The sequence below is a fragment of the Petromyzon marinus genome, chromosome 27, assembly GCF_048934315.1.
Source record: "Petromyzon marinus isolate PM22_M1 ecotype Great Lakes invasive population chromosome 27, UKy_Petmar_22M1.pri1.0, whole genome shotgun sequence".
Classification (NCBI taxonomy): Eukaryota; Metazoa; Chordata; class Hyperoartia; order Petromyzontiformes; family Petromyzontidae; genus Petromyzon; species Petromyzon marinus.
Window position 1 is genome coordinate 11,333,779 of NC_133693.1, and position 18,096 is coordinate 11,351,874.

Sequence of the window (18,096 nt, forward strand, 5' to 3'; positions counted from 1 at the left end):
TCATGGGCACTGAAGCAGAGCTGTGGGTGGGTGGATTAGCGGAGTTCCGTTACAATTACAGCAGCATGCAGTTATGCATAGCCTGACAGTCCGATCACAATTTTCGATTTTGCGTTGTCATTGGAATCCGTTACAAATTACATGGGCAGACCCGTCGGCATGGCTGCTGAGGGGGGTAAGTGAACCACCTGTTGCACCTTAAACAGATTTAGAATCATATTCTTTGGGTCTTTCGGTAAAGCCACGTAGATAGAAAAAAATAATAAATAAAGCATCACTACGTTTCGATCGCAACACAAGCATCTGATCGAAACCTATGAGATCTTCACTCAAAACTACTCTGGAGGAGTTGTACACCCCTAGCTGTCACTGCTATTCAGTGACCTGAGGTCGGGTGTTTCGCTCCGGATGACCGCTGCCAAGTATGATCTTGTTATTCTTGGTTCTTTCGGTAAAGTCACGTAGAAGGGAAACAATAAAAAACATACATTGTTTTATATATTTTTTTTATTGTTTCCCTTCTACGTGACTTTACCGAAAGAACCAAGAATATGAATCCCTGCAGTCACGAAAGCTTTAAATCAAAATGTATGATCTTGTTGTTTTGATTTAGTGTGCTGATCTTTAAAGGTGCATTGAAGAATGTTGATACTCCGACTGATGCTCCTGCTGTTGTGGAGTGACGCATGCAGCCAGCTATGGCTGCAGGGTTTGGTGGAACATGTTGTTTATGTCGTTTATTGTGAAAATTCGGTCACAGTTCCTATGATCACTGTTACATTGCTTTTATGGCTTTATTTTTGGTGATTTCACAGGCGTTTTTTGGTTTGGCTATGTTTGTTTGTTGTAGTGCGGAGTTATACTGATGGGTTTGGTCTAGGTTGTCTTGTGGTTGTTGTTGTTGTTGTTTGACTTGCGTCCCACTGGGATTTTTGCACACAGCATTGGTGTACGGTGCTTTTTTCTGGAAGAAGATTTTGCTGTTTCTTCCTGGATTTTTCTGTTTGCACATAGTCACTTTGAGATGTTTTCTTGTTCATGTTTTTGTTTGTTGTGGTTGCACCCGATTCAAGAGCCGAATGGCTCACAGGGCTATACCAAATAAATGAAACTGAAACGTCGTGATATTTTTATTATTTTTTCTATCTACGTGGCTTTACCCAAAGACTCAAAGAATATGAATTCCTGCAGTCACGAAAGCTTTAAGTCAAGATTTAGAATCAACATCGCGCGTTTCGAGTTATTTGGCTGCTTTAAATTTCCCCAAAACAAGGTCCATCATCATCATTAACCATGACCAATCCACTTGTGGATGAAGGCCTACCCAAGCCATTTTCACGCCTGTGTATTTGAAGTTTTCAGGTCATTTTTTCTCCCTGTGGTCACGTGGATTTTCCTCCGGGGCCTACGGGTTTTCCCTCCAAATTTAGAATCAGCATCACGCGTTTTGAGTTATTTCTGATAGCCAGGTCACTTCTGAAAAAAAGAGCTATATAGCTCAAATGGACCTTACCTAGTCACATAAAATATAGTTAGTTTAACAGTACTGCCGGACAATTGATGCTAAATCTGCCAGCCGCCGGCAAAGCATCTTCATCTTCTGCAGCTAGGAGGCTGTGCCACGCAGCTCTGGGTGGATTGGCCCTGGGGTAACGGTACAGAGGGCACCACGTGACGAAGGATGAAAACCCCCGGGTTACGGAAGCAGCCGGCAGCCCTGCAATTGCTTTCTCACTCGAAGGGGCTCCAGAGAGCTTCCTTTTTCTAGAAGGTATTTAACCGACTCCTTCATGCGGGCCAGACGTCATGGAAGAGGTGGGAGATACCCACGCTTTACCCCACGATCGACTTTCATGTACCCATGGACAGGCATACCTCCTATATCACTCAGGATGCCGTTATTGGTCAAATGAAGCGCTATACGAAACAGCGCTATAGGAGGTAATTATAACGTGATTCTAATGGAGATGCGTTCCCGACTTGTTTTCTTTTTACCAATGAGCTATATCAGAGGGCTTCATTGGGGTATGGGTTAATAATCTTAATAATTATACTGTACACATGATATATCTATAAAAGCATCTTGTGATTTTTTATGATGACATGAAAAAATACAACAAGTTATGTATTCACCAGTGCATTCGGTCAGACCTTGCGCAGAATTAACCGCCGTCTGCCGTGGACACACGATCCGCGGCAAGCTGTACAGCACTAAACAATGGAATTACTCGATCAATGGATCGCCAATGAATCGATGCACTGATTAACCATCGATGAATCGATACTCTACGTGGCTGTTGGATCGACCGTGAGCAGACTCGACGCAATAGACACCTCGACTCAAGTTCCACAAGACCACCTCCGATGAGCACGGTTGGCTACGTACGGTGCGAAAGAAGTTCAACGTACACACACGGTGCATACAAAGACACGACCCTACGGGCAACATCACGCCGACGTTCTTCCATACATGGGGGCTGATCCACGCAGGAGTCTTCGTTCAGGACAAAGAGCGTTATAACGAAACGGCGCTATAAGAGGTGCGCCTGTATATTTCTGGGTGGACAGAAGTGAGGGGATGTTTATGAAACTCTCGCCATCGTTACAACTTGCCACGCCGGGGAGATCGAACCCTGCGACTTGTGGATTGCTATCCGAGTGAACCACAGCCCCACGGCACGCTCCCCGTTCACCGCGTAGCGTACTCTGCAGCTGCGTTTATATTGCTCATCGCATTGCCGGCAACGTATAGCGTAGCAAAAGAAGACACGAATGTATGAACACTGTATAATCATATAAAAGTGATTGCTGTGTTACATTGAGCTTGTGATCCGCCCTCCACGGGGAAAGCACCTGGTGAATCGCGCACGGAACTCGTGAGCAGTGACACAACCACTGAGCCACCGCTCCGCCCATCACCGAAATCGTTGTGCGTCGTAATCCCCAACAATTGTTCATGGTCACGACGGGTTGGAGAATATAATTCTACGGAAATGGAATCTGCCAAAAACTTCTGCCCCTTGGGAAAGCCTGCAGATCCGCAGTGCGGGAACAGCAGCTGCTACGGCCGCTACGCTTGGGATACTTTCCAGAAGGATAGAGGGACATTCTCGCCTGATGTAGGAATACTTTATAAAGGCTCTCGATTATCAGAGTGCACAGTATGTGAGACTGGTGTATAACTTGGTTTGCTCATAATAAAGGTTTTTTTGTGGGTTAGATCGCGTTTATTTATAAATGTGTCGTAACCCTCCACCACCCGACACGGCCAATCAGCAAAAAATAGTGTCACGTTGACAAAAAGACAAATAATTCACTACTTTAGCCCATCGGTGTGTTGAAGAGTGAATCCACATTTACAGTTTGAGTACGACGTTTCGCTGGTAAATACATCCAGCATCATCGGGCAATTCGCCAGAATGGTAAAGCCCTCGCTTGCTCCCGGTTTTATATAGAGCAGCAGCAGGGTGACGTCATCACTTAACTCATATCAGGTGCAGTGATTAGAGGCGGAGGGGGGGGTATTGTAATTATCTAATCGATTAGTAATCAGTCATTGGTTATGATTAGTAATGAGTTGTAGATTAGTAATTCTTTAAATCAAAATGTAATGTGTATTATTCAATAATACGCTTCCAGGCCGTACTGGTTTGCTGTTGGTGTTGTACTGCATGTGTTTATACTTTGCGTGTGTGTGTTATCGGCCATACACAAGACAGATGCAGATCTAGAAACTCGTGATTTCAAGCTTTTGAAAACAGGGCCGTACATAAATAAGGGATATCATGTGATGCATTGTCTCTGCTGAATATCAATAAAACAGCAATTATCAGGGTCTCTATGAAAGTAATTGCCCCTCCCCCCCTGCTCTCCCGCTCCCTGAACCCAACACTGGCACAAGGTATGCGATTCTAAACGTAATCTCATAAAGAATGCATTGCACATACAGGGCACGTGGCCAAGTCTTCCTCCCAAAAGAGACAATGAATCCCAGTGGACTTTTCAGAGCAAGCCCTCATTGGCCATAGGGCAGCAGTCCACAGTGTGAATGCCTGGTGGGCCACTTGACGAGCCATCCAAATGCCTGGTGGGCCACTTGACGAGCCATCTAAATGCCTGGTGGGCCACTTGACGAGCCATCCAAATGCCCGGTGGGCCACTTGACGAGCCATCCAAATGCCCGGTGGGCCATTTGACGAGCCATCCAAATGCCCGGTGGGCCACTCAACGTGCAATCCAAATGCCTGGTGGGCCACTTGACGAGCCATCCAAATGCCCGGTGGGCCATTCGGTGAGCCGGTCTGTGTTGGGAAATGGCAAATGTAACCAGGGTAACATTTCTATAATAAAACAAATATTTTAACATTTTATTACTTCTAATATGCACGCTTCATTGCTCATTTACTTTCTCAGTTGGCGGAAGCCCCAAAGATTCTTCCTCATTTGTATTTTTTGGACCAGCCACAACGGGCCAATGAGTTCCAGTCCGTCACTACCTTTTCCACAGATCAAACCGGGACATTTCCCGGTCTGCCTAGGTCTAACAGAACTGGGCAGTCTATTAAAGTTCAACACGACACTGGTACAAGGTTTCCATAAAAAAGTATTTTTTTTGTCAGTTGTGTAACAATACACCACCAAAGACAATTCATTTACATGCAGTGCTTCTCTCTTCCGGTATTGGGAGATATTCTTTTCCCCCATGGTATGTCTCAGTTTTTTACTTCTGAGGTGACAACCCCAAAGATAAATATCCCCCGTATAGCCTCAACAGACTGTTGAGGCAAGCTCTGTTACCGAGCACCTATGAAGGCCGAAACGACACACGAGGCAGTGGGTGGCCAGCACTACCACCACGTCCGGCCGCCTTTGTCTCCCCAGTAGCGATGTTTCCACACCGTACCAAGTACTCATTTGAGGCTGATTCGACCTAGGGGAGGCCCAGGACCGGTACAGATATTCCTCACCTATGTTGGCCGTGAGCGGGAATCGAACTTGGGTGGCCGGGTTCGTAGCACAGCGCGCTAATCGCTACACGACCGCTCCCCACTGTTGCGCATTGTATGGCAAGCGCAAGACAACAGGCAATGTTATTTGGCGCTGCAGGAGACTCCGTGACCGGCCCTGCCGCTGCCTGGAGCCATGTGGCCGGTCACGGCGAACCCTACAGCGGAGCACTTGCCCACAGCGACACAGCGACACTGTGGGCAAGTGCATCGATGCTGCCAAATGATCACATTCGACATTTTATATTTCATGCCAGAATCGTGTCGCTAAAGTAACAATTCAATGAGCTGTGCATTGCGTCGTCCAATGTATCTCCATCTTCTCTCACTTCGTCTCTGTGTCTCTGTTGCTCTGTCCCCTCTTCTGCCTCTCCCTCTGAATTTCTCTTCCCCCCTCCACTGCATCTTAACCACTCCCCCCCACCCCCCCTATTTCTCTCCCTGTGTGTGTGGTCTCTCTCTTACCTCCCTCCCTCCGTATCCCCACCTCTCCCATCTCAATCCCTCTTGCATCTATATCATCCACCCTCCCAACTGCTTTGCTGCTTCCCTTCCCTCTCCTCTTTCCGTGTTGCTCTCGCTCTTTCCTCTCCGTCCGACGCCCCCTTTCATTCTCTCGTCGCTCCTCCCCTCTCCGTTGCTCTCCGTCTCATAGCCGTCAACCCACGCCGTTTACCCCGTATTCTTGTGCAGGGAAATGTAGTTTTTCAGGTCCATACGGCGTACGGCCGTTTCAATACGGGCAAACATTTGTTTTGTGTCGACTCGTTTGTGTTTCTCCCTCGTGATGGCACTTTGTGGAATGAACGTTGAGATGTATAAGGGGCACGGGGTGACCAACAAGGTCTGAATTGGTCTGGAACAAGATGGGCACTGATAAGTGGTTGACATGTATGCCGTCTCGTCCTTCCTGCTGTATATCCCTCCCACACCTCCCTGCTACATCTCCCTCCGTCACCTCTCCCGCTATGGGGCCATCCATTGAGTAGGCACGCAAAAATTATGTCAAAACTTGACCCTGTACGCACGCGGACTTTTTACCCCCCCCCCCTGCGTACGCACGCCTGACGCACCCCCCCCCCCCGCCCCCAATCCTATAGGACGGCCGATATTTAATCCACGCAGAAACGATCAAGGATTAATAATATTAACGTGTTCAAGCAAACAGATAGTCCACCGCCGGACTAACTCATTTCAATGTAGACAAATTATTATTGAGGCTTCACCCCCACCCCCTCCCCCCGTTTCCTATGCGTGCATTGTCAGTAGACCCCCCATACACAAGCGTACACATTTGGGTTACCCTCCCCGCCCCTTTCCATGTGTAGGTACTCGATGGATGGCCCCTAACTCCGCAATATATCTGGTTCCTCTCGCGCCCGTATTGTTTCCACTGGTTCTCTGCAGTGCTGATGGTTCTTTGTTGTTGTTGTTGTTGCTGCTGTTCTCACGCACGCTCCACGGATCTCCCGTGTGAAATAGCCGGGAAATCGGCTCAACGGTACCACCCGCGTCACACAACAAATACGCATCGATGATGGGTCCTTTTTGCCGGTATCCATGCATGGAATGTGCCGTTCGCCTTTTGGCGTTCTCTTGCCCGACTCTGGTGAGACAAGGCCAGACAGAAAGCTGTCTCTGGTGGAGGCCAAGCAGTTTCGAAGACAATGCATCTCTATTCGTTAATTATCAGAGCGTCCTTGTTTGCATGTTTTGCCACGAGTATTTGTGGTTAATGCAAGACCAATGATGCCTTGCAAAATGGTTATTATCTCTTTGGCGCTTGAACATCTGAACATAATTCGTGTTTTATTGCCAGGAAGAGTAAAAAAACGATTATTATTTTTCAAAACGAATAAACCTCAACTCACTAATAGTCGTAAACTCATCTCTCTCTCTCCACGCGACCGGTGTGGAGGGAGAGTGGAGGGAGGGGGGCATTACGTCAGCACGCACCGACCCGGATCAACGCTCGAGGACACGGGTGACGTCATCACGCAAGCGTGCGTGCTGACGTCATCGCTGCAGTTGGGCGCGCGCCGGTCAGCAGCAATACGGATCCACCGAGACGACTTTTTTTTTTCTACAATGGAATCGATGATCATACGCGATGGGGAAGATCTCGAGAAAGTTGCATGCTTGCATTACAATGTTAACTAATCCTGTCAGAGGGAAAAAAACGCACGTATCGTATGCGCTTGTTTTTACTCCCGGGGTTTCTCCTGCGCTAACCTCACGCAGTTATCGTGGTTATGAATAAGAAAAGATTGCCTTTCCAGCTACCAGGAGTGGGGTTCGAACCCACGCAAACATTCGTCCATTGGATCTTAAGTCCAACGCCTTAACCACTCGGCCATCCTGGTACATCAGCAGGATGAGCAGAATCATTATGGAATGATGGGGTCATAACGGATTCATAATGGGTTGGTCGTGATTATTTATCAACACTACGTTAACTACGTTTGTTTTTGCCAGGTAAAGCCCACTGAGCTATATGGCTTTTTGTTAGAAGCGACCTGACCATAAATGATAGCTCCAAGGAGTGGCTTTATAAGAGCAAAATAACTCTAAACGCTTGACGTTGATTCTAAAAGTGTAGGGACAACCCGGAGGACCCAGAGAAAATCTACGCGACCACGGGGAGAGAGAGACGCATGCAAACTCCAAATATACAGCAGCAGGCGTCAGGGTCGGAATCGAGCTCCTGCATACCAGGCGAGGTAGTTAACATCTCGTCTCACGTTGCCCTACGGAGCAATACTTCGCGCGAGCTGTCGCCACTTCCACGTGCGCCTCTTGCAAATCAGAGGAGGCATTTACCGCACGACTGCATCACTCCTCTCAGCCACCACCGCAGTAAAACTGCGGCTGGCTGGATCCTGCAGGAGTAAAAAATAATCGACAGAACTGTGCTGCATACTACAGGACAGGTTTTAAGACACAGCAAGGAAGTCCAAAGTTAATGGTGATGGCTCTTCTAATCGTGTTTTCTCGCCAAGCCGGACAGAAATTAACTGCTTGGTTCATTGCGCTGCGCAACCTTTGAGCCAGACATTGACTAATTTGTCTGCTTCATATAACGAAATATACACTTTCTTTTTAATTTTGGTGGAAAAGCGTGCTTCGTCAGGATATCTATGTGGGTGAATATTGTGCTTAATTAGATAGTATTTGAAATCGTAATCATTCATCTGCACAGTATAAGTTCGCGAATTTCATCTGACCTGTATTGATTCCTGTGGTTTTTGCCTTTGCTCGCCTCTTGAATAAAAATGTATCAGCTACCAGGAGTGGGGTTCGAACCCACGAGGACATTCATCCATTGGATCTTAAGTCCAACGCCTTAACCACTCGGCCATCCTGGTTCTACACACCACCAAGAGGGAGCTAATCATCATGGAATTATAATGGATGTAAAATGGACGTATGATTGTTGTCATTTGTCCACATAGATTTTACCTTACCTGAAAATTATCGGACGGATTTTCCACACTTCCCTAGTACTCGTATTCATTACCACGACTTAGCAGGGTGGTCCAGATTTTTTGTGACCCCCCCCCCCCCATTTTTTTCTCTACAAACTTTATATTTTTTAAGTAAGGTGGATTTAAAACAGGAATGGATATACAATGAAATGACTAATTTATGGGTCAAATAATCGGGGGTCACAGGACATATGGACAGCCTTTTTAAGGAAAAATTCCGGGTTGCTGGACCCTGGATAGCCGGATTTCACTGCAACAGGTAGGCTCAATAAAAAAACTAATTACGCACAGCCTCCAGTTCCCGCCACCCCTAGGATGCTGTCCCCGTCGCCACCGAGCCAAGTGCTGCACCTTGATTCGACTTGGATTGATTGATGGGGTTTCTCCTGTGCTACCCCTTGAATATTTTTGTTAAAAAAAGTCGGAGCTCGAGCTAGCTACCAGGAGTGGGGATCGAACCCACGAGGACATTCGTCCATTGGATCTTAAGTCCAACGCCTTAACCACTCGGCCATCCTGGTCCTATATCAGCACCAGCGAGATAGTCACTGTGGAATTATGATACATTTTTCGCGGATTGTGATGGCGGTAATCTATAAACGTGACATTGTCTTTGGATACAATAATCAGCGCGAGCTGCAACCACTTCCACGTGCGCCTCTCTCCTGAAAATCAGAGGAGGCATTTCCCACACGACCACGGTACTCGCATTCTCGATGCCGCCGACTTAACTGTGGATAAAAACGCATAATCGGGTGCTTATACTTGGGGGTATTAGAAGTGTATGCGGAATCGATTCAAACTTCACGAAATAGTTCTACAATACAGCGTATATGTGCCACTTACCAATATTAGAATGTTACAAGATTCCACCAAAAGTCTACAATTAATGGTGAAGGCTCATCCCATTTCCTAATTCCCAGTGGGACACAAATTAACTGATTGGTCCGTTGCGCTACGCAACATTGAGCCAAACATTGCATTTCTCATTTGTTGCAAAGGCGTTCCCGAGCCACGAGCCCTGTGTGGGTGAATATTATGGCTCTTGATGGTGGCAACGATCTGCACCGACGATGAGTACGATTGGCTACGTGTGGTGCGAAAGAAGTTCGGACAACGCATTATTCCTGGTGTTTCTCCTGTGATAACACGCCCCATTCATGGTTTTAAGAATCAAAAGTTATCAGCTACCAGGAGTGGGGTTCGTACCCACGAGGACATTCATCGGATCTTAAGTCCAACGCCTATAACCACTCGGCGAACCTGGTTCTACATACCAGCAAGAGGGAGCTAATCATCATGGAAATATAATGGATGTTTCATGGACGTATGATTGTTGTCATTTGTCCACGTTAATTTTACCTTACCTGAAAATCATCCAAACTTCTCTAGTACTCGTATTCATTACCACGACTGAGCAGGGTGGTCCAGATTTCTTCTGACCCCCCCTCCCCCCATTTAATTCTCTACAAACGTCATATTTTTTAAGTAAGGTGGATTTAAAACAGAAATGGATATGCAATGAAATAACTAATGTATAGGTCAATTAACCACGGGTCACAAGACATATGGACCGCCCTTTTAAGGAAAATTTCCGGCTTGCAGGACAGCCGGATTTCGCATTTAGCTGCAAGAGAGAAGCTCAATAATAAACTAATTATAGTAATAGGTTTTATTTTGACTGCTTGTGTTGTGGTTATTGCAAACATGATGCCTTGAATAAAGGTGTCAGTTTTTGTGCCAGTTAAAAGGGTAAAAACCTATTACTATATCTTGTTACTGGCAAAGGAGGTCTCATAATGTAAATGCTCACCCCGAGCCCTCAATACTCTGATAGTGCACTGTTTTTGAGTTGTACGCCTTTTGGCGTCTTCTGGTCCAACACCAGTGGAGACTAGGCTCTAAGAATAGCCGTCTCGGGTGTGTTGACCAATCAAATTCAAGGACAGTGCACATTATTATCAGAGTTGTCTTTTTTGTTTGCATTTTGACTGCTTGTGTTGTGGTTATTGCAAACATGATGCCTTGAATAAAGGTGTCAGTTTTTGTGCCGGTTAAAAGGGTAAAACATATTACTATATCTTGTTACTGGCAAAGGAGGTCTCATAAAATAAACTAGTTATGCACAGACTCAAGTTTCTGCCACCCCTTAGAAGCTGTCCCCGTCCACCACCGAGCCAAGTGCTGCACCTTGATTCGACCTGTATTTTTCGATTTAAAACTTTCGTGACCGCAATGATTCATCTTCTTTGGTTCTTTCGGTAAAGTCACGTAGAATGAGAATAAAATAATAAATTGATAAAATAAAATAACACAATAATATTCTCACGACGTTTCGGCCACAACACAAGCGGCCTTCATCAGGTGAAGGGGCGAGACTGTCTGGTAGGACAGCGCTGGTAGGACCTGATGAAGGCCGCTTGTGTTGTGGCCGAAACGTCGTGAGAATATTATTGTGTTATTTTATTTTATCAATTTATTATTTTATTCTCATTCTACGTGACTTTACCGAAAGAACCAAAGAAGGTCGACCTGTATTGATTGATGGGGTTTCTCCTGTGCTACCCCTTGAATATTTTTGTTAAATGAAATCTGAACTCGAGCGTGAGCTAGCTACCACGAGTGGGGCTCGAACATCCAGAGGACATTTGTCCATCTAGGAACTTAAGTCCAACGCCTTAACCACTCGGCCATCCTGGTTCTGCACTTGCTAGTAAGAGGGTGGAGACTCATGATGGAAGTATGGGGTTATAATGGAATTATTTAATGCATTTGGTGTTGGAGCTCAATTATCTAGGTTACATTGCCCTCACTTGGAAATCAGAGGAGGCATTGTACGCAGACTAGAGTACGGCACTCGCTACGACTAAAGTAAAACCCCGGCTTGCTGGACCTTTAGATATCCGGATTTCGCATTTTAGCAGAACCAGGTCGGCAAAGACCTCGGGTCCGGCCCAGAACATGCTGGCGGGACTATGTCTGTGTATAGCAGTGTATAGTCGTGTATAGTGGTGTATAGTGTAGTGTATAGTAGTGTAAAATGTATAGTGGTGTAGTGTATAGTGTAGTGTATAGTCGTGTATAGTAGTGTATAGTGTAGTGTATAGTAGTGTATAATGTATAGTGGTGAAGTGTACAGTGTAGTGTATAGTCGTGTATAGTAGTGTATAGTGTAGTGTATAGTACTGTATAGTAGTGTATAATGTATAGTAGTGTAGTGTATAGTGTATAATGTATTGTATCATGTATAGTGGTGTAGTGTATAGTGTAGTGTATATTAGTCTATAGTGTAGTGTATAGTACTGTATAGTAGTGTATAATGTATATTAGTGTAGTGTATAGTGTAGTGTATAGTGGTGTAGTGTATAGTGGTGTAGTGTATAGTGTAGTGTATATTAGTGTAGTGTATAGTACTGTATAGTAGTGTATAATGTATAGTAGTGTAGTGTATAGTGTAGTGTATAGTAGTGTTTAGTAAGGTAGTGCTGAAATCTGTCGCCAGGAAATAGGAGGTCTCTACCGACCTACTCAACACGCTGCCGCCACGACCCTCGCCAGGACAAACAGACTGAGAAACGAAGGAACGAACCGGTCGGCTGAATGATAAATGAATCTTTGCAGAGCCTCCATCGCCGCGACAGTCTCCACCGTTCCCTGGAAGCTGTCCCCACCCCCACTGAGCCTGCCACGAGTTTACAGCTCGCCACAGCGGCTCCCCTCCAGCCCCTGTGGTCGAGTTCGAGAGCGTTCCTCTCACTTGAGCAGTGGCTGTTTTGTTCTCTCTCTCTCTCTGAGTGTTCGTGGTCATCGTGTTCTTGAAGACGCCGTGAGATTTACGACTTGCGAGGACGGCCACACTTCAATTGTGAGGAGTTCCGTGAATAGCCACACCTTGCAAGACACGAGCAACAGAGCGGTACCGCATACTACAGGACAGGTTATATATGACACAACCAGAAGTTCAAAGTCAATGCTCTTTACATTTCCTGTTGGCCAGTGGGAGATACATTGACCAATTTGTTCATTGTGCTGCACAACGTTGAGCCAAACATTGCATTTCTCATTTGTTGCAAAGGCGTTCTCGTGTCACGACCCATGTTTGGATGAATATCATGGCTCCTGATGGTGGCAACGATCTGCACCTCTGATTGGTACGATTGGCTATGTATTGTGCGAAAGAAGTTCAACATAAGTTTTATTCCGGGTGTTTCTCCTGTGACAACACGCCCCATTCATGGTTTTAAGAATCAAAAGTTATCAGCTACCAGGAGTGGGGTTCGAACCCACGAGGACATTCATCCATTGGATCTTAAGTCCAACGCCTTAACCACTCGGCCATCCTGGTACTATATCAGATGCACCGACATAATCACTGTGGCATTATAATAAACATTTTGTGGATTGTGATGGCGGTAATCTATAAACATTACATTGTCTTTCGATACAATAATCAGCGCGAGCTGCAACCACTTCCACGTGCGCCTCTCTCTTGAAAATCAGAGGAGGCATTTCCCGCACGGCCACGGTACTTGCATTATCTATGCCGCCAACTCTTAACTGTGGATAAAAGCGCATAATAGGGTGCTTATACTTGGCGGTATTAGGAGTGTATGCGGAATCAATTCAAACTTCACGAAATAGTTCTACTATATACAGTATTTGTGCCACTTACCAATATTAGAAAGTTACAAGATTCAACCAAAGGTCTAAAATTAATGGTGAAGGCTCATCACATTTCCTAATTCCCAGTGGGACACAAATTAACTGATTGGTCCGTTGCGCTACGCAACTTTGAGTTAAATGTTGCTCAATTGTCTGCTTTATATATACACCTACACTGTATTTGAAAGTGTGCATTTGGTGGCACAGCGTATCCCCGTCATGACTTCTGGGTGAAAATGATGACGCTCAGTTTGATTCGCTGCTTAACACTGGGAAAATGGCACCTGCTAAATTACCGTGTTTGCAATCATCGTCGTCATCCGCATAGCCCAAATGCTACACCTTCGTCTGACCTGTATTGCTTGCTAGGCTTTTCCCCTGTGCTAACCACCATTCACTGGATTTTTTTTACGAGTAAAAGTTCGAGTACAGCTACCAGGAGTGGATGTAGAGTCCGACTCCGTAACCACTCGGTAATTCTCGAACTGCATTTACCATTAAGAGGGTGGAGACTTATGATGGAATGATGGGGTTATGATGGAATTATAATGCAATGGTGGTGGTGCTCATTTATATAGATTACATTGCCCTCACCGGCAAATCAGAGGGGGCATTTTACGCACGACTATACAGCAGCACTCGCTCCGACTAAAGTAAATTCCCGGATTTCTGGACCTTTAGATATCCGGATTTAGCATTTTAGCTGGACCACGTTGGCCAAGCCCCGGAACCTGGCCGGGGACGCGATGGTGGGAGGTCTCTACCGAACTACTCAACACGCTGCCGCCACGACCCTCGCCAGGACAAACGGACTGAGAAACGAAGGAACGAACCGGTCGGCTGAATGATAAATGAATCTCTGCACAGCCTCCATCGCCGCCACAGTCTCCACCGTTCCCTGGAAGCTGTCCCCACCCCCACTGAGCCTGCCACGAGTTTACAGCTCGCCACAGCGGCTCCCCTCCAGCCCCTGTGGTCGAGTTCGAGAGCGTTCCTCTCACTTGAGCAGTGGCTGTTTTGTTCTCTCTCTCTCTCTCTCTGAGTGTTCGTGGTCATCGTGTTCTTGAAGACGCCGTGAGATTTACGACTTGCGAGGACGGCCACACTTCAATTGTGAGGAGTTCCGTGAATAGCCGCACCTTGCAAGACACGAGCAACAGAGCGGTACCGCATACTACAGGACAGGTCATATATGACACAAGCAGAAGTTCAAAGTCAATGCGCTTTACATTTCCTGTTGCCCAGTGGGAGATACATTGACCAATTTGTTCATTGTGCTGCACAACGTTGAGCCAAACATTGCATTTCTCATTTGTTGCAAAGGCGTTCTCGTGTCACGACCCATGTTTGGATGAATATCATGGCTCCTGATGGTGGGAACAATCTGCACCTCTGATTGGTACGATTGGCTATGTATTGTGCGATAAAAGTTCAACATAAGTTTTATTCCGGGTGTTTCTCCTGTGACAACACGCCCCATTCATGGTTTTAAGAATCAAAAGTTATCAGCTACCAGGAGTGGGGTTCGAACCCACGAGGACATTCATCCATTGGATCTTAAGTCCAACGCCTTAACCACTCGGCCATCCTGGTACTATATCAGATGCACCGACATAATCACTGTGGAATTATAAGAAACATTTTGTGGATTGTGATGGCGGTAATCTATAAACATTACATTGTCTTTGGATACAATAATCAGCGCGGGCTGCAACCACTTCCACGTGCGCCTCTCTCCTGAAAATCAGAGGAGGCATTTCCCGCACGGCCACGGTACTCGCATTCTCGATGCCGCCAACTCTTAACTGTGGATAAAAGCGCATAATATGGTGCTTATACTTGGCGGTATTAGGAGTGTATACGGAATCAATTCAAATTTCACGAAATAGTTCTACTATATACAGTATTTGTGCCACTTACCAATATTAGAAAGTTACAAGATTCAACCAAAGGTCTAAAATTAATGGTGAAGGCTCATCACATTTCCTAATTCCCAGTGGGACACACATTATCTGATTGGTCCGTTGCGCTACGCAACTTTGAGCCAAATGTTGCTCAATTGTCTGCTTTATATATATACACCTACACTGTATTTGAAAGTGTGCATTTGGTGGCACAGCGTATCCCCGTCATGACTTCTGGGTGAAAATGATGGCGCTCAGTTTGATTCGCTGCTTTAACACTGGGAAAATGGCACCTGCTAAATTACCGTGTTTGTAATCATCGTCGTCATCCGCATAGCCCAAATGCTACACCTTCGTCTGACCTGTATTGCTTGCTAGGCTTTTCCCCTGTGCTAACCACCATTCACTGGATTTTTTTTACGAGTAAAAGTTCGAGTACAGCTACCAGGAGTGGATGTAGAGTCCGACTCCGTAACCACTCGGTAATTCTCGAACTGCATTTACCATTAAGAGGGTGGAGACTTATGATGGAATGATGGGGTTATGATGGAATTATAATGCAATGGTGGTGGTGCTCATTTATATAGATTACATTGCCCTCACCTGCAAATCAGAGGAGGCATTTTACGCACGACTATACAGCAGCACTCGCTCCGACTAAAGTAAATTCCCGGATTTCTGGACCTTTAGATATCCTGATTTAGCATTTTAGCTGGACCACGTTGTCCAAGCCCCGGAACCTGGCCGGGGACGCGATGGTGGGAGGTCTCTACCGAACTACTCAACACGCTGCCGCCACGACCCTCGCCAGGACAAACAGACTGAGATACGAAGGAACGAACCGGTCGGCTAAATGATAAATAAGAATCTCTGCACAGCCTCCATCGCCGCGACAGTCTCCACCGTTCCCTGGAAGCTGTCACCACCCCCACTGAGCCTGCCACGAGTTTACAGCTCGCCACAGCGGCTCCCCTCCAGCCCCTGTGGTCGAGTTCGAGAGCGTTCCTCTCACTTGAGCAGTGGCTGTTTTGTTCTCTCTCTCTCTCTCTCTGAGTGTTCGTGGTCATCGTGTTCTTGAAGACGCCGTGAGATTTACGACTTGCGAGGACGGCCACACTTCAATTGTGAGGAGTTCCGTGAATAGCCGCACCTTGCAAGACACGAGCAACAGAACGGTACCGCATACTACAGGACAGCTGATGTCTCAAACAGAAAGTCCAAAATCAATGCTGAAGGCTATTCTACTCGTGTTTTCTCGCCAAGTGGGGCACAAATTAACCGATTGGTTCACCGTGTTGCACAGCTTTAAGCCAAATGTAACAAATGTATATTCTTTATATGCAGAATTGTATATAAATTATTTTGTATTTGGTGGCAAAGTGTGCCCGTCACGACCTCTGTGTCGGTGAATACGATAATGCGTTTTTAAATTCGCTGCTTTCACACGAAGCGGATGGCGACAGATAAGCATCGTATTTGAAATCATTCCCATTCATCTGGATAGCAACAGAACAGTACTGCATACTACAGGACAGGTTGCAAGACGCAACCAGAAGTTAAAAATCAATGCTGAATGTTATTCACATTTCCTCTTGCCCAGTGGGAGAGATATTTACCAAATTGGTTAATTGTGCTGCACAACGTTGTGGTACACATTGCATGGCTGGCCGATTAATATCAAACATTTTGCATTTGCTGGCAAGGGGTGCCCAGGTCACGACCCCTGTGTGGGTGAACATCAAGATGCTCTGTTTCACTTGTTGCTGATGGTGACAACTGTCTGCACCTCTGATTGGTACGATTGGCTATGTGCGAAAGACGTTCAACATGTTTAATTCCTGGTGTTTCTCCTGTGATAACACGCCCCATTCATGGTTTTAAAAATAAAAAGTTATCAGATACCAGGAGTGGGGTTCGAACCCACGAGGACATTCATCCATTGGATCTTAAGTCCAACGCCTTAACCACTCGGCCATCCTGGTACTATACCAGCAACACCGAGATAGTCACTGTGGAATTATGATTTTAAAAATTCGTGGATTGTGATGGCGGTAATCTATATACATGGCATTGTCTTTAGATACAATAATCAGCGCGAGCTGCAACCACTTCCACGTGCGCCTCTCTCCTGAAAAATGAGAGCAGGCATTTCCCGCACGACCACAGTGCAGCACTCGTTACGACTAAAGTAACATCCGGCTTGATGGACCTTTGCATCGCAAACCCACAACATTTACAATTCGCTGGTGATTACAACAACTGGCTTCATCAGGCGATTTGCTGTACCAGTAACGAATTATTACGTTTTGTTTAACGTGACAAACCTTCCTAATCGGCTGTGTCGTGTGGCGGCGGGTTTAACGACACACGATCTCACCCAAACGACCTCCATTATGGGTAACAAAAATATCTGTAACAGGCGACGTATCGGGCGATAGCCCTTCTTCACAGCCGCACGAGCAAGGGCCGTTGCCACAAAACGTCGCCGATGCTGTCTGCCATTTGAAGGCATTGTCACTGACCGACGCGTCGAGATCTTTTTATTTTTCTTGAGCACCGCTGCCAACGCAACGGTCGCATTGTGTTGTTGTTGTTGTTGTGTTTGTTTCACACATTGTTCGTGTTCATCGTCTTCTTGAAGACATCACGCGAGTTACGACTCCGAGGGCAACAAACGACAATTGTGAGTGCTTTTGTACTCTGCAGGATGGTCCAGATGTTTTGTGACCCACATTTAATGCTCTAAAACGTAATATTGTTGCATCCCAATGGGAGTGAAAACATAAATTAATAGCCAAAGAGGAAAAAAATGTTAGTGGTCGAGTTAGGCTGATCTGCTGAATGATCGCAGGAATCACGAGTGAGACTGATTTTCTGGATGATGGCAGGAATCACGAGTGAGGCTGATTTTCTGGATGATGACAGGAATCACGAGTGAGGCTGATTTTCTGGATGATCGCAGGAATCACGAGTGAGGCTGATTTTCTGGATGATGGCAGGAATCACGAGTGAGGCTGATTTTCTGGATGATGGCAGGAA

At 46.0% G+C, this 18,096-nt stretch overlaps 6 non-coding genes across 6 annotated transcripts; all 6 read right to left on the bottom strand.

Annotated features, from left to right (window-relative positions):
• Positions 1-7,286: 7,286 nt before the first annotated feature.
• Positions 7,287-7,369, bottom strand: TRNAL-UAA (transfer RNA leucine (anticodon UAA)). The gene has a single exon. It is a non-coding gene; the product is annotated as a tRNA-Leu (tRNA).
• A 919-nt stretch (positions 7,370-8,288) lies between these two features.
• On the bottom strand, positions 8,289-8,371 carry TRNAL-UAA (transfer RNA leucine (anticodon UAA)). Its single transcript has one exon. It is a non-coding gene; the product is annotated as a tRNA-Leu (tRNA).
• A 558-nt stretch (positions 8,372-8,929) lies between these two features.
• On the bottom strand, positions 8,930-9,012 carry TRNAL-UAA (transfer RNA leucine (anticodon UAA)). Its single transcript has one exon. It is a non-coding gene; the product is annotated as a tRNA-Leu (tRNA).
• Positions 9,013-12,753: 3,741 nt separating this feature from the next.
• TRNAL-UAA (transfer RNA leucine (anticodon UAA)) lies at positions 12,754-12,836 on the bottom strand. Its single transcript has one exon. It is a non-coding gene; the product is annotated as a tRNA-Leu (tRNA).
• Positions 12,837-14,663: 1,827 nt separating this feature from the next.
• TRNAL-UAA (transfer RNA leucine (anticodon UAA)) lies at positions 14,664-14,746 on the bottom strand. Its single transcript has one exon. It is a non-coding gene; the product is annotated as a tRNA-Leu (tRNA).
• A 2,210-nt stretch (positions 14,747-16,956) lies between these two features.
• TRNAL-UAA (transfer RNA leucine (anticodon UAA)) lies at positions 16,957-17,039 on the bottom strand. Its single transcript has one exon. It is a non-coding gene; the product is annotated as a tRNA-Leu (tRNA).
• Positions 17,040-18,096: the final 1,057 nt, after the last annotated feature.